Consider the following 14246-nt stretch of genomic DNA (forward strand, 5'->3'; position numbering starts at 1 on the left):
ATCTTCTCTGTGATTTTAAAATTATTTTGCTGTTCCTCTTGAAATTTTTCACTTTTTTCCCAGTCCTGATGAGTACATGACAGATCAGCAGGTGGTTCCTCCCCATCTACCTGGAGACAGTGGATCCAGCTGGCACCCACTGGATCTTTCCTTTCCTTTCTTTGTTCTAGGAGCCTCCAAGGAGCTACAGGGCCAACAGATCTTTGGTCCGGGCACTGCTCAACTCCCAGTATCAGCCTGAGACAGAGGAGCCCCTCAAAAGCAGGGTGTGAGGGTTAGCAGGAATGGAGGGAGGATGAATGATGGAGGAGGTATTGACACATGGACTTCATGCAGTGGAGGTGTCAGAGCTCTGTTACTGCAGAAATATAATAGGGACAATATTTGGGGGAGGGAAGGATTATTCTGAAGCACTAGATTGCTTATTCTTCCAGTTATTTCAAGTGCTGTAATAACAGCAAATGCAAACTGTCAGCCTAAGGTGAGTGGAAGTGCAAACAAGGATCTGGAGCGCCATCAGCCGCAGCGTGTGCCTGCTCTACCCCCATGTAAATATATCAACCCATGTGAATGATTTATGCATTTGGACTTGCTACATTTCCTTCTCTTTTCTCCCTGCTGCCCTCACTCCCTGCAGGACTTTCACTCCTCCTTCCTGCCTGGTCTCCTGTGTTGCCTCTGGCTGCCTGCCCCTGCCTGGCCTGGCAGGGCTGGACAGGGTCCCAGGGCTCCCCAGCTCCACTGCCACCACCCCTGGGACCTCAGGAATGCTTCATAGGTGGCTGTGGAAATTTAGCAGCGTGATGGTTTTCATGGGAAGGGTGGGTTAATTAAGTCATTAAATATTTCCTTATCTGTGGCAGGAAAAATTAGAGAATTACCTTTATTGGAAGTATTAAAAAGAGCTTCTCTGCTGTTTCCTCCTTGTTTCTCTTTCATACAGACCCCAGCATTTTAAAGTACAGTTTCAAGCTTTAAACTAGCTTGTGTTATGTTTTGGTTCAGCTTGTGGTTTGCTGTACCAATTCTGCTCTAGCATTTTGGAACACCCCAAAATAATTTCCTTTTTCTTCTCCTCTACTACTGCACCTGTTATCAGGAGCACGTTGGCATCTCTTTGGTTGCTTTCACCTATTTTACAAAACAGAAAGTCTTACTCATAAACATAAAAAATTTAATTTAAGCAATTAAAAAAAAAAACAACTTAACTGGAACCCACTGCCATAATTTTAAGACTTTTCCCCCAGTAAGTAGTTTGGGGAAATGGTGGCAGATGGAGGCAGTGACAGTTTGGTTTGTTTTTCCAAAAGGGACTGAGCCTGGCTGAGTCAGTAGTGTCCAGGACTGAGCTTGAAGTGCTAAAAGGCTTTCCAAACAAGGTCTGATGAAAAAGTTGAGAATACTGTTCTTTAGAGAAGGAAAATGTTGTTCCCTATAATGGCAGAGCAGCTGAGTTTCTGTTACCTTTGAAAATAATTCAGTGCTTAGGAATACATATTGCAAGAGTTATATCATAGATTCTGCAACAAACATTTAAATTGTGCATTTTCCTTCATTATTTTGTGAAACATTCTTCTAATTTTTATTATGTTTATTAGATTCCTCTGTTGGAAAAGTGTAAAGTAATTTTCAAATAGAATTTGCAAAGATCTTAATTTTAAATTCAAATAAAATATGGTTAAAACCCCAAACTCACTGCTCTGAAAATCAGTACATGTATTTTGAGGAATAGAATGAGATACTGTGTATTTATTCAAAATTTTTAGCTCTAGTAGCCGAGACTTCACATTTTCAGACTCTCTCAAATATGAAGCTTTCTATTTTTAAAATATTGCAAAGAAAAGTTTTAAATTCCTTACAACCAAATGATTCCTGGAAACGTTAAAGAAAACACTGGTCAAGGGAACACTTTCTGTAGAATTTCAAAAACACAAAGCAAGTCTCATTGACTTGTAAGAGTTACTTAAAGCAAAAAATATCTGTACCTACATCTGGGATTTCTTGAAAAAAATCCCAACAACTAAACCCCTCCCCACTCCTCAGCTCCCCCTACCCCCACCCCAAACTAAAACCAACAAAAAGAAACCAAATGAAGGGTGAACCTGGAAAAACCCCAGCCTTTTCAAACAACTCTGGTGTTCTTTTTGTGCAGCTATTGATCTGATGGTATTTCAAACGCTGGGGGCTTGTCAGATCCTTTGAAGTTCCTCCCCTGCTGCATTTTAGTTATAAATTTCAATTTTAGAGCGTGGTACTGCTAACCTCAGAATATTCATTATTCTCTTCCATGTTATTTTGGTACTTTATACATAAACTTAATTTCAAAATTAGGTTAAAAAGTAGTCTTTTCTATAAAGATAGCCTTCTGAGGAGCTCTTTTATTTACTTGCTTGTTTGTTTGCTCAGGGGGCTGTCTTTAGCTGGAGTTGCCAAGTCCTCTTCTCTTGTAATTAAAAGGTATGTTTGGAAGAAAAGGAAAGTATGCAGTGGTTTGTTTATTCAGGAGAAAATGTTTGATTTAATTTAACAGATTATATTCTTGAAAAGGAACAGGGACAAAAATAGATCCTGAACCAAATTCTGCCTTGAGCTACATCCTGCTTAAGCACTGCCAGAGCCATGCTGGGGAGCAGGTCCCTGAGACAGGGAGGTTGTGCTGGGGTCGTGTTCCATCTCTGCAGGAACATCAGGGGAGATAAAAACCCTGCTCCAATAGCTGGGAACACTGCCCTTTGGTCTGCTTTTCTGCCAGCTTCAACATCTGCCCCTGCCGAGGGGACGAGCTGGGGAATGCTCTCTGCACGTGTGGCACCCCCGTGGTGGGGAGGCTCCCGGGCTGTGAATGGCTGTGGACACCCCGACATCCTTCCTCTGCTTCCTTCTCAGCTCCTGATCTCCACGATCACAGCACAAGAGAGAGCTGGGGAGTGGGGAAGAGTGCAGACAATTAGCATTGGTCTTTACTCTCTCTTCTAAAAAAGCCCAAACCACAATTAAAGGATTTAAATTATTGGGAGACATAGCTGCATATTTCAGGAAATTAGGATATTCCAGTCAATTAGAAAATAAAAGAGAAAGGAAATAAAAGATTTCCCGGTGTTCGTCATCTGCTATGCATTGCCATGATTCAGCTTTTCCCTTTTTTGGGTGGAATGAGATGAGAATGGGGCGTTTAATGTTTTTAGAGCTGGACATCCTAGATGGGGAAACTGATAACAGTGCCAGTGCAGGGGGAGGGTATTTGTCTGCTGTTCACTGAGAGAGAGCAGCAGCTACTGTTGAGGGTGCTTGTGTTCAAGCTCTGCAATTCTCCCAATTTAAAAGTTTGATCTTTTGATCCTCATTTCAATCCTTTCTTTACATGAGGCGAAACACTGAACAACAGCAGGTGCAGAAGGTAGAAAAAAACCCGAGATATTACACAAAGTATTTTTCTGGTCTACAGCCATTTGCAGCTTGGGACCACCTTAGATAGAAGGGATGATTAATATTAAACAGTATTTGATGGCTTTTTCTTTCTTTTTTTTCCCAATTGTTCTCTCAACTTATGACAGCTTTCCAGACTCCTGGTGTCCTGTGACACGGAGCTTTACAGCTCGATGGTGTACAGTGTTAAGAAGTACTTTCCACTGCTTTAGCTATTTTGTTTCATGCCTTATGATGTTTTGTGCTCTAAGAGAAAGTTATTATCTGCTTTTATTTTCTGCATCAACGATGATTTTATCACTCTCTGCCGTTAAGTCCCCTGCCCCCTTAATTTCTTTTCCCTGAGGGACAGATGACCTGGAAAATGGAAGGGTATGAAATCCTCCCAGGTACATTTAGCAGAACACACAGTCACAAACTGTCTCCCTGTAAAAGCAAAAGCAACAGCCTTAGTCTGCACCCAGAGTCTTTCTTGAAGGAAGAACATATTTGTGCAGGGTAACACTCAAATTTGAGTTCTAAAAGCAGGACCTTGACCTTCTGCCAGTCTAGCTGAACCAGCTTTACAAGTATTATAAATCCTGGGCTGGTTCAAAGCTCTTGAACAACTACACTTTGTTTTGAATCACAAGGAGCAACAGAACTTTCACACTGCATTCCCAGGACTGCTTTAGGGACAAATTTAAACTTTGGAGAAATAAAATGTTACTTTTAGTTTTTTTACATAAAGTATCTATATGGGGAAAGTATTTGTAATATTAGCAGCTAGTGTTTCTCCTCTGGCTCTTCTTTCTTTAGTATTAGCTGACCATATTTCTCATCAAACTGCAGCTGCTCTCTAGTATGGGTTGGGGGGCTCTGTTTTCCAGCTGTATTTAGGATATGCAGGAATTTGAAGGTATTAGGAAGGTCTGATGCTATTATGCAATGCTTCTACTGCCCCACCTGCAGGCCTTAGGGCTTACCTTTAAACCTACTTTGTTTGAACCAAAGAATTCTGCATTTTAGGGGCAGAGGTGTGTTCAAACTGTGTCCTGGCATAAGTGGAATTGAGCACCAGACAAGAGATTTTATTGCTCTTCGGTTTGGGAATAATTTTACATTTAAGAAAGTCAAAACACTTGTATTACACCCCTAAACTGCAACATTTGGTTTGACTACAGGTGTTTTCCTGCATCACTTTGCAGTCCCAGGTTACTCTGGTTACATCTGCAGGTGCCCAAGACTTTCTCCCTTTCTGGAGAAAGGGCTTGCAGAGGCTGTAAGATAAAACCAGTCCTTGCTTCCCTGCAGCAGGACTTCTGCATGAGACCCCAGAGTGAAACCACATTTACCTCAGACATAGCTGAGAAGAAGCTCAAGGACAGCAAGGAGGAGGGGGCAGCTGGGAAGCACTAAACAAATCTGCCTGCATGCCCACACCTCATTCTAGTCAAATGGCCTTGGAAAGTGTTTACAGACAAAAGAGTTGTGGATCGTGCTCTTTGGCTGTGCTGGGAATTACTGTAGGAAATCAGCGTAGAAAGCCTGGGTTAGTTTATTAGCTTCACAAATCTTAGCACGTTATTTTGCTTTCTACAAAAATATTCTTGTGCTAAGAGGCTTTTGATAGCGGGGCCTTTCTGTGTAACATTACATTTACTGCTGGTCTTATTCTGGTAACAAGCAAAGTACAAGGAACAAGCACATTGCAAAGCAAAGCCACAAACCCCTCTGACTCTGCAACTGCTTGCAAAACAGGACTGATAACTGGATGAGGAATCTGATCATGCTCACAAGGGAGATAAAATTTATTTCAGATTCAGAGAAGGCTGTAGCAAGGTGCTCTCTTATTGCCAGTCAGGTCTTGCTGTTGCTAGGTGGGTAGAGATGCCCGTGCTGCCCTTGGCTGGCAGGAGGCTGCAGGGTGAGGAGCACTGGGGCTGCACCTGCCAGGTCCTGGTGGTGCTTCACAGGTGCACTTCCCGTGCTGGCTCAGAGTGTGGTGTCAACAGGCAAGAAGGCTTGCAGAGTACAAACACCCAGCACCCATTGCCCATCTCTGCAAGCAGCTGTCACCCAGATGACCCCTGAGACCTGCCTTGCTTATGCTGCTAATCAGACTCCTACTCCTCTAGCCAAGAACCAGTACTGCCTCTGCCAAGAATCAATAAAATGCAAAGCAGCCCGCAGCCAATATGCAGCCCATTAGATACTAGATCCTCATGCCAGGGTGCTTTCCTGTATCAGCATACTATGAAACCTGAGAGGAATATCTGAAAAGGAATCACTGCCTCTAGGCACTCTAGAGTCTTACATCTCTATGCAGTGTCCTTGGCTTTCCAGAATGGGGTGTGATCAGATTTTTAGCACTGTTATCACAGAAACTAAGCAACCTGGAATGAGCTGACTCTTGCTATCCCTCAGAGCCATGCTGCTCCTGGCACTGTGCAGCCTCAAAGAGAAAAAGTGCCCACTGTGACTGTGAACCCTCTCCCAAACTTACACGCTCTCAGTGTTAATTACTTTTATTCAGTAATTTAAACATCTCTACAGTGTACAAGTTATCATATTTACTGCTGTTTGCTTTTTTTAGTACATGCAGTTTAGGGATACTTTAATTGCATTCTGTTTATGTAATTTATTTATAGGACTATTTCTATGAACATTTTGTGTTTGTCACAGAGAATTCACAAAGTATTTCCAGGACAGCTTTTGTATGGATTAGGAACCTACCTCGGCCTTGTACCCCAGCACTTAATATTCATAGGCCAAAAAAAGCACAACAGGTTGCACTGATAGTTCCTAACACAATCAAATGTGGTGCAGCAAAGAGGTGTATGCACCCCATATAATGTGTCCCACACAGTCAGGTTTTCAGAAGGGACACCAAAACCTCTGGAAACTCATTGAGTCTTCATGTCCTGGCAAAGGCACAGTTCCCTCTTTTGCTTTCCTACGCGCTGTGCAGGATGCAGTGCAAATTATGTCCGAAACAGATTCTGGTCTGTTTTCTTAATATTCTGGTTAATGCATGCTGTGTACAGCTCATCTTCCCAGGCTCTTTCATTAAGTCTTCAGGGAGGAGAGTTAAACAAGTTTTGCCCTGTGAGGCAGTAGAAGGCTTCATTGCTTTCTGCAGGAAAGGATGGTGTACTTTTATCTCGGGATAAGTGCAGGAAGGCTGGTTTGGTTACCAGGCATCTGACAGAAGAGGTTATGGTGCTTTGGGCTGCCACAGTGTGAGGACAAGCCCACATGTTGGAGGCTCACACGATCCTGTACTCACCATCTAGCTGCCCTATGGCATTCATTCTCCCTTGGAGAAAATACCTGAGATCTTGAGACACAAGCAGTGGCATTTAGTGCCCTAACACCATCACAGCACGTGGAGCTGCCATGCCCACAGCAATCTGCTGGAAATGTGAAGGTGTCACAGCCTACCTGAGCAGTCAGGTGGGGTGGGGAGAGGAGAGCCCTTCAATTTGTCCCATAAAATTGTGTGAAGTTGCCTCTGCCATGTGCTCCAACAAGACTTGCTGAGCAATCCTGCAGCATGCAGAACTCAGCATAACACAGAGACATCACTGTGCCAAGCACACACGTGATGGAAAATCCACCAAGCATTCCTAGGAAAGCAGGAGAAACTCTTTTGTAAAAGGTTTTTCTAATGGGGTGCTCCATTTCACGTCAGATAGTGTGAACCTGAAGGAAATAATTTTGAAAATATATCCACCCAGGCATGCAAGGCAGCCTGGAATTAAGTAACATTCTTGCCCTTGGGGTGAACTCTCCCTGTGTGTGCCTCAGTATCTGACCTTTTCACAGTGTTTTTGTGGGAGACACACACAGCAGGAAAGACAGTGAAGGGAGAATTCCTCTCTCCAGCACTTTGGGCAAGTGTGGTTCTGCATTAGAGCTGCAACATTTCTGCTGTTAGTAAAGGAGGAAGGAAAAGAAAGTGAGGCAGCCCTCGCAGCTGGTTCTCCCCTACCTTGGCTAATGTTTGCATGGGAGCAGGGAGAATCATTAACTGCCCCAGACAAGTTTTACTGCCTCGAGGTCACAGAGTAATGGTGCACTGAAAGGCCACAGAAATGCAGCAAAACAAGTCTCTTGGTGCTGGGGAGACCAGAGCATTTTGCCCAGGAAAGGCAGAGCTCTGTGCACTCCTATAAAGCTGCATCCAGGTTTGTTCCTGGGATCCTTCCTGGGTCCTTCATCTGTGATGCTGACATGGCACAAGGACATGAGTGGTGGACTTTCTAAAACTAGCTTTTTATTTATATGTTATTTCTTTATTTATTTTAATTTTTATCATTTATTGCAGTTCCAGGGAAAAAATTAGCCCTAGATGTCTAACCTGAGTTATCACTTGCTAAATTTCTGACATCCTAGCCTAGCAGTCTCCAACAGACTTGTTTTCCTTTTGGATGGCATGCTCCCTGTTCTCTGGCTGGTACCTGTTTTGCTAGGAGGACTAAACCCAGTGCTCCCCCTTGAACACCTGGCAGCTCCCTCACTTGCAGTGTGATTAATGAAACCTCTTCTCCTGACTGACAAGAAACTCAACAAGTCTCCTTTCTCCATGCCCTTGAGTACATGCAGGGCCTTTATCTGAGGTCACTTTTTTCTTGTAGTCTACAAAGCACAAGCAAGGCTTGTCCTCTCAATGTGTGACTCACCTTTTGCCCCTATTTCTCACTCCCCAGGCCAGGTGAAGATAAAGAGCATTTGTGGAGGAGGAAAGCAGATTCCACCTCCACAGCTCCAACCACATGCCCTCACCAATAAATAGGTAGGTGCTGCCCTCCCCTAAGGACATCCCCTCTCCTATCTCCCTTGATTATGAGTCAAACTCCACCTATTCCCCCTGGCAGTGCTGGCATCCTATTTCCAGGACAGAGGTTTGCTGCTTTCAGCTGTGCATGGTGCCTGAGATCCTTGAGCCAAGTCGAGTCACAGCACTGCAAGCATGGCTGCTCTGCAGTGTCCTGTGCTCAAGGTTTCATCCCAGACATCACACCAAGGTCACAGTACCTTCCTCCCCACTCACCTTCCTCCTGCCTTCCTTATGTGCATGGTATCCATGTGCAGCGACATCCATCCATCCATCCATCCATCCATCCATCCATCCATCCATCCATCTTAGAATTTACAAACTTAAAGGTCAGTAGATTTCATTTGGCATCAGCAGAAAAAACACACACCAACCTTGCAGAAAGACAGATGTGTTACCCTGCATAGGTTTCCTTTGTGCAATGTAAGCATGACCCTGAAATTTCAAGGCTTCTGCTCACCTGCGTTTTTGCTGCAAGAAAGCTGGAGTTGTTAAGGTGCTTCCAGCATGCAATGCCCTCAATATAATGTAATTAACATTTTGACCACTGGATGCTACTCTTGCTCCAAACATCTGCACAAGGGACTGCAGTGTGAAGACTTACTGGCAATGCAATCTTGTAATTTTTTAACCTAGAACCTAGTTAAATCAGTCAGTGACCTGTGAAGAGGTGTTTATTGCCTGCCCACCAACTGAAGATGAATAGTTAGGAAGTCGTTGTGGGGATATAAAGGAATGTCTGCATCAGCTACACACCAGCAGATGATTAAATTAATGTTAATGGACTGAGATTTCAGTAGTGAAGAAGTGATTTTTCAACCCCTTAGGTCTGGGATTTCTAGCACATTGACCGAGACAAAGAAATGGTTTTGTATGCATTATACCAGTGTGCCCAAAGCCCAGAAACAAACCACATTTTACTTCTGACAATTTATGCTGCTCTCTACTCACTACCACACCTGTCCTAGAACAATTAGTAAGCCTAACTAAGCAAGTTCTTTTATTATTATTATTATTATTATTATCATCATAATCATGATCATAATCGTAATCATTACTGGCAAACATTCTTGAACGTTTCCCATTCTCTACTTATTTTGCTCTCTCCCACATTCTTCCCCCCAGCCTTTCTGCATGGCTCCCACACACTTTGTCCCTGCTACTTTCACTGATGTGAAGCAAAGCCTTCCCCTCAGATGAGCACAGTTGTTATGGCTGAGACATGCCCAGAGCAATTCATCATTTATTGATTGGTATCTCTGTGAAATACTTCCCTTGTGCACACTCTGTTGCAGGAGCCCCTGTTTTCATCTTCCCCAAAGGAGGAGGAAAGCCTTTTAAATATGATAGTTTGTCCACCCTGGGCACCATGTGGGCAGCTGATCTATCCTCCTACAGGTGGACACAGCCTACACCCTACACAAAATGAAAGAAATTCTGTACCTTTACTTTGTACTTGCACAAAGACGATTCTGCTGCTCTCAGTGTTTTCTTTTGATTCCTCACATATTGCAGGAAACATCCAGGAACAGTTCCCAAGCAAGGCAGGGTTTTCTTACAGTATAATTCTATCTGAAGACCCAGTAGCTTATTTACACGTTATCTTATCATCCCCCAGTTCTGGTATCTATGAGCAGGCATCTAGAAGAAAGGTTTGGCACACTTTTCTGAGATCCTCATGTGATCCCTGGGCCAGTTTGGTGTGTCTGTAGATACACCTTGCTTGAAATCAGAGTTAAAACAAACTCCTGTTCAAGACATGAAAAGTATGAATCCTCACAGACGGGACCTAAATAGGGAACAACTCAAGGGTAATTCACATTGCCTAAATGTAAATGTTTAATGCTCCTAGAGGGATGAGCCAACTGAGACATGTCAGAAAACTAATCCAGGAAGAAATGAAACTCATGATGAAAATGCTGGTTTCTGGCCATTTGTGTGTTGAATGGCAAAGGGAAGGCTTAATCACTCTGCATACCAATGCAGCATAGATTTATTAAAACTGAAACCAATCAAATGAAAAAAGCTTTCTCTTTTTGACTCAGTGTTATCACTTACAAAGTGGCCGGCCAAAAATTCTGAGCCAATTCCCTTATCTCATCCTGATAAATTCTTAGAGAATAGCTATTTAAAATAGTTTATTTATCAAACTTCCTCTCTCTCAATTTTGTTTCTACCTTTTCTCTGAAAGACTGCTATGGGCTGATGTGATATTTTGAAATAGAAAACGTGGGAGCTTTTTAAACTGACATGTTAAAGTTCTTTCATATTTGAACCTCCTGATCTAACTCTGCTTGCTTGCTAGGACAGAGCAATCTACAGCTGTTGCTACACGCTTGCCTGTTGTCATTATTTATACACCAGATTAAGGTGAGGGATAATAAATTAACAAAGTGTAGCTCCACAGTGCATGATCCTCAGTGCTTTAAATTGGAACTGTCTCTGATGGGCACAAGAGTGATGAGAGCAGAATTTTGCCCTACAGGCATATTTTTCACAACCTCATCTGTTGCCCCAGATACTAGGGATGGAAATGTCCATTTTGCTAATTTTTCTTTCCTTTAAAAGCATTTTTCTCTTCTTTCTTGAGACTGTTCCAAATGACATAAGAAAACAACATTCAAACCAGGGCACAGTAGTGGAATGCATGCTACAAGCCAGAACAGCATAAAATATTCAAAGAAGGAATACATGTGTATTCAGGCCAAGTGAAGAGAGGGATTCCTGCAGTCAGGAATCCTTTCAGTGGCTTGAACAAATTATTACTCCTTTGTAATCATTTGCCAAGGATGCCCTCTTCTTTTAGCTCTCTTCAACTGAAGAGCTGGTGGCCTGACATTTGGTCCCTGGAGTCTTTCCATGAGATTTGCCTTCATCCCATGTCAATCCTCTTTCCAAGAGCTTGAAGAAGCAACTTTATCTTCCTGTAACCCAGAGTATGGAATGCAGGACACCCAGAATAGAATAGGTCAAGTTCAAAGCATGAGATTATCCCCCTGAATTTAATAAAGAGCTGATTTCTTTGGGATTCCTCATGAGCTAGTCAAAGTGAACTCTTAGCTAGATTAGCTCTGACAGTTTTGGAGAGAAGTATCCACCTGCAAGCCAGAGCAGCATCTACATCAGCTTTACCTATAAGATCTCCAAGAGCTGGTTTCTTTGGGATTCCTCATGAGTTAGTCAAAGTGAATTCTTAGCTAGATTAGCTTCTGAGAGAAGTATCTACCTGCAAGCCAGAGCAGCATCTACATCAGCTTTACCTATAAGATCTTTGCTTTCCTCTATCCTTTTTTTTCTCACTCCAGGACTATTATATCCTGCTGTGAGCTAGAAAAACATCTGTTCTGGGTGAAGATGGAAATGTGGGATGCTATTATTGCAAATTATTTCCCTTTTAGTGAATCCATTTGATTCTCCATTCTGGCAAATTCAGGGCCAACAGTCTATTTCAAGGTTTCCTAATTGTGAAAAATTCCCTCCACACATACTTTTGCCTTTTCTTTTTCTGCTCATATTCTGTATGTGATATTGCACAGTGACAAGCCTCTTTGCCATACTTGGATCTTGCTTAGAGCAACCAATATGTGGGAGTTCAGAAAAGTTCAATATGCTCATTTCCCCACAGCAATTTACCAATTAATGGAATTAAAACTGCTAGATCAATAAATAAACATAGCCAGATTTTTAGGCTTTGCACATAGAAATACAGGGCTAACTCAGTAAGTGTTCAAAGCTGAAAGATTGGACACTGTTGCATTCATAATTTCATATAACTTTGCAAATATTTATTCCTGAAATACTCCTGAGCTATATTATTTTACAGCTAAAACTTTGCAATTCCCTCCTGCTCCATGGAAAAAGCCAGCATATTCTAAATACTGGTCTTGACTGACAGAGATGCAGGATCCCTGGCAGTCCTGAACACTGACCAGCAGCATCCAGGCTTCAGGCTGTACCAGCTGCTGCTGAGAAAGAGCTTCTCTGGGGGTCTGTTGTTAGATCTTTGGAATTTGTTGAATGAAGATGGGGAAAAATGTCCCTGGTTTTTGTGACCTCCCATTCCAGCACAAACACTATGTCCATCCCTGTGTCTAGAAAAGAAGAGCCCTGGACATTCAGACATTTCAAGTCCAAATTATCTAGCAGTGATTGCTTCAAACACTGCTGTTCTCTGGTGGGATCTGGTCCTTGTAAATGTCTCTTTCCATCCTCAGAAGCAGATAAGTGATATAATATTCCTGCTGGTTCAGCAGGGAATCACTGGCCTCCACAGGCAGGCAGGCAGGTCCATCTTCCCAAGGCAGACACTGAGAAGTTATTCCACCAGTGAGGAGTCCCAAGAAACATCAGAATAAACCTCTGGGTCAGGAGGTCCCTGTCTGATTCTGCACACTCCCTAATTTTCCCTTTCTTTAAACCTAACATATGCTCCATCTCCATCATATGACTACTAACCTCCAAATATTTAAGTAATATGACAAGCACTGAAAAGTTTGTATATTTAATACTGTAATTGGTCCACATGTCCCCTCTCTGGCTCTCCATGTGCTCATTGCCTTCTCCATTACTGCTTCTTATCACCACACATATTTATGCCTGTACATAGCATGAAATTAATAAAATGAAAGCAACCACATTAATCAGACTTTTTCTCTTTCCAGAGGCATCAGCATTTGCATAGAAGAATGAGGAAGGAGAGCTTGCTCCATATGCACTTTTGTCTGGTGCTGCTGGATCCAGACCCAGCACTGGTGTGCAGAGCTGTTCCTGGCAAGGGAAGCTGCCCATTTACTTGAAGCCTACCTGTCTTTAATAGGCATTAAAGCCACATTTAGAGCACAATCCCCCCAAAGGGGTAGATGTGCTTAGTAGTGGGAGCATTAGTAGCAATAACATGTATTTTGTGCGACTTTTCACCAGGGATGGACCAGCTCCTCTAAATGGATTATTTTATTTAAAGGGATAACTCCACCCCCTGGTTTTCATACTCCCTGCATAGATCAAGCAGTATGTTAAGGAGCTCTTCCTCTATCTAAACCTGTTTTCTAATCCCCCAGATGTATTCTTAAAATTAAAATATACTTGCTTTCTTCTTTTATTGTGAAGTCACTCAACAATTAGCCTGCTGAAGACTTGTGAAAATTTCAATTTGTACTAGTGAGATGCAGTTCTGACTGATACCTGTCAAAGAGAGTAGGAGAAGAAGGAGAAAATTGTATTTCTAAACAGGGATGGAAAAATGGAATCTCCTTGCAGGACCCTGGGCAAATCCCCTTCTGGAGCATAGCTGGCTATATCCAAGGTCAACCAAGCTCCACTGATCAGGGCTGTTGGGAAGACACACAGAAGCACAGACCTTCCCTCCTGCTTTCTGGGAGATGTTTTTAGCTGAGGTTTTGCCCCTGGCCCCACCGTGCTGCTGTGCTGCAGTGGTGCCTGCCCTGGATGCTGCTGCTGTGATTCTGACCCTGACCCAGCTCCTCCAGGTCAGCTTCCCGACTTGCCCTTGTACCTGTCCTGTTGCTACAGACTTGCTTGGTGACCCCCCATCCACGTCTGGTGCCAGCTGCTGCCCTGGACCTGATCCTGTCCTGGCTTCTCAGCACCCCAGCTCCTTGCTGGTGAGGGCTCAGCTTTGCTGGCTCTGCTGCCAGGGAGCAGCACAGTGCTCCTCACAGCACCCTGACTTGGTTTTGGGCTTTCCAGAGAACAATTTAACCACTTTCTCTAAAATTGCCTTCAATTCAAAATACAAGTGAAGCTGAATTGCCTTGTGCTGCCACATGCTGAAGCTGTTTCTGCCCAGTTCATTATTTCCAATGAATAATAGCAGATTTGTCAATATTTATATTGCATCCTCAGTAGAAGTCAGCTTGTCTAAGCTGAAGTCAATATCAACTATAGTGATGCATGCTGGTTCAAAAATCTGTTCACATTTTCTAAACACTTCAGTTGAGTTAAAACCTTTGCACCTTTAGAACAAGAAATATCTTGTGTTAAT

The 14246-nt window shown here is 43.0% G+C and overlaps 1 long non-coding RNA gene across 1 annotated transcript in view; it reads left to right on the plus strand.

The window, feature by feature from the left end:
* LOC120499308 overlaps positions 1 to 13089 on the plus strand; it is a 72342-nt gene extending 59253 nt beyond the window's left edge. The window contains exons 2-3 of the long non-coding RNA XR_005626844.1: positions 8118 to 8203; positions 12907 to 13089. This is a non-coding gene — a long non-coding RNA (uncharacterized LOC120499308). The remainder of the gene's footprint in view (positions 1 to 8117; positions 8204 to 12906) is intronic.
* The last annotated feature ends 1157 nt before the right edge of the window (positions 13090 to 14246 follow it).

The sequence above is a fragment of the Passer montanus genome, unplaced genomic scaffold (genome assembly GCF_014805655.1).
Source record: "Passer montanus isolate IOZ18808 unplaced genomic scaffold, ASM1480565v1 scaffold16, whole genome shotgun sequence".
NCBI lineage: Eukaryota > Metazoa > Chordata > Aves > Passeriformes > Passeridae > Passer > Passer montanus.